Genomic DNA, 2,500 nt, shown 5'->3' on the forward strand with positions numbered 1-2,500 from the left:
GAACCGGGAGAGCGGGGAGCTTCGGGGCGCTCCCCGAGTCTCCATTTAGGGGGACGAAGGCCCTCGCCCAAGGCGGACCTGCGAGGCAACCCCCCAGCCGCGCCAGCTGCGGACCGACGCCGCCTCGCTACCCCGGCCCCCCACCTCTCCCACGCGAGAGGGAGGGGCGGGCGGAACGAGGACGGGGCGGCCGGCCAGAGCCGGCGATTGATCGTCACGCGACGCTCAGACAGGCGTAGCCCCGGGAGGAACCCGGGGCCGCAAGTGCGTTCGAAGTGTCGATGATCAATGTGTCCTGCAATTCACATTAATTCTCGCAGCTAGCTGCGTTCTTCATCGACGCACGAGCCGAGTGATCCACCGCTAAGAGTTGTCTCTTTCGGCACCGCCCCGCGCGCGCGGGACGGACACACCGGGGGGGCACGCTCCACGACGAGCGGCCGCCCCCTTTTTTTCTTTGTCCTCTGACGACGGGCCCCGACCGACGCGCGCCCCGCCTCTCGCCGGGCCCGACCGCCCCTCCGCCCGCGCGGAAAGGGGGGGGCGCGCAACGGCGATGCGGCGCGACGACGGAAGGAAGCCTCTCGCCTCGCCTGACCGTACGAGCAACACAAGGCAGGAGAGGAGGGAAAGGGGAGGGCAACGGAGAAAACTCCGAAAGGCGAGGGCTGGGGCGGGGAGCGCGCGCTCCCACCACACGCACCCCGCGCGCTTCGGAGGCGGACCAGGCGCGCGGGCTCGGCCCGGCCAACGCACGGAGGAGCAGCGGCGCGCCCCGACCGCGCCCCGACCTGCATACGCCCCCGCCTCGCGCCCGGGACTCGGCGGGCTGCTGCTGCCGCCGACGGCCCGCACACGCGCGGCAACGCGCCTCTCGGGCACCGCACTACGGCAGCCAGCTTTTTCCCTGCGGCTCAACCCCGCCGGCAGCTCGGCAGGCCCCACACCGCACACCTCCGGAGGCGACAAAACCGCCCGAGCCCGAGACGGCGACGCACCGGCTCGGGGCCCGCCGGACGGCGCTCGCAGCCGCGAAGCCGCGACCGCCCTCCCGGAACCGCCGACACCACCGGCTTCTCGCCCCGACCCCGTCCCAAGCAGGCGCGCGCCACGCCGGAAGGCGACGAGCCCCGGACGGGGGTGGGGGTGTCGGGGGGCGCCGTCCTCTCTCCCCCGTCTCCACGCGGAGAACGAGGCCCGGACGCCTCCTTACCCCCAAAACCCCCGCCGACGGGAGGCACGCCACCTCCGCCGGGCGCGGCCGAGGAGTTCGGCGTGGAAGCGGCGGGCAGGGTCCAGGCCGGGACGGTCGAGGCCGGCGGCGGGCACCTTCCGGCCGACCGATTGGACACGGGGGGGCCGAGCGGTGACGGCACCGCCGCTGGGCGGGGGGGCTTGCCGACCTTGGGCGACGGCAGAAGCCCGAGCGCTCGCCGGGGCGGAGAGAGGGCTCGCCGAGGAGCGCAGCGCGGCCACGGAGGCACGGCGACACGGCGGCCGCCGACGCAGCGCAGACGCGCCGCCCCCCCCCGAGCGGAGGAGACGGCGCTCCCACGCCGGGGACGCCCCTTAGACGCGAGACGGGCACACAGCAAGGACGGCTTGCGGCCTAACACACGCCGCGGCCTCTCCGCGCGAGACCGGACCGCGGAGGGGGGGGCGGCAGCGGGACACCTCCCCGGCACGGCTGCCCGCTGGGGGAAGGCGGGGAACGAGCACAGTATGGGTCGGTCGAGGCAGCGCCCGGCGGGTGGGGAGGGGAGGAAGGGGGTTGGGGAGAAGCCTTTCCGGGAGCGGACTCCCACGGCACGGCCTTCCACCATACACCACCGCCACCGCACCACCGCCACACGCCACCAGCGGAGGCGCCACCGCCGGCTCAAAACTACACCGCTTCCCCCGGGGTCGCATCGAGCCGCCCGCGTCTTTAAACCACCGCCCGGCCGCGCAGCCTTCGACCCCCGGGGCTCGCCGAGGGAGGGCTGCGCAGAAACGCGGACGCTAGGTACCTGGCCCTGGGGTGAGGGAAACGACCTGCAGGGCCCCGCGGCGGTGCCTCCCCCGCTGCCACCATCGGGGGAGCGTCCGCCCGCGGGGGCGCGCCCGACGTCCGCCGCCAACACCTCGTCCTTCCTTACCCGGGGGGCCGGGGTTTCCCTCAGTGACCCGGCGCTGCGCCCGAGAGGAGACACGTGGCTGGGGCCGCCCGCTCGCGCGGGGACGCGGCCCGGCGAGGGGGGAGACACGCCTCGCGCCTCGCCCACCGACGGCGCGGCTCACCCCCCTCCACCCGCTCGCGGCTCCCCCCCCCCTCCCTCCCGTAGGCACCGAGGTGCGGGGGAGAGAAGGAAGAGGTGGGGGGTGGGGCGGGTATGGGGGAAAGCCGCCACCGCTGCGCTCCGCGCACCGTTATATCCCGGAACGCCCGGAGGACGGCTCTTCTCTTTCGCGGCCGGCCCCGTTGCCCAGAAGGGTCGGGGAAGACGCCTCCCCCGATCCC

At 74.9% G+C, this 2,500-nt stretch overlaps 1 non-coding gene across 1 annotated transcript; it reads right to left on the bottom strand.

The window, feature by feature from the left end:
* Positions 1 to 219: 219 nt before the first annotated feature.
* LOC129783589 (5.8S ribosomal RNA) lies at positions 220 to 372 on the bottom strand. The gene has a single exon (XR_008745372.1). It is a non-coding gene; the product is annotated as a 5.8S ribosomal RNA (ribosomal RNA).
* Positions 373 to 2,500: the final 2,128 nt, after the last annotated feature.

This window comes from Falco peregrinus, unplaced genomic scaffold (assembly GCF_023634155.1).
Source record: "Falco peregrinus isolate bFalPer1 unplaced genomic scaffold, bFalPer1.pri scaffold_57, whole genome shotgun sequence".
Lineage (NCBI taxonomy): Eukaryota > Metazoa > Chordata > Aves > Falconiformes > Falconidae > Falco > Falco peregrinus.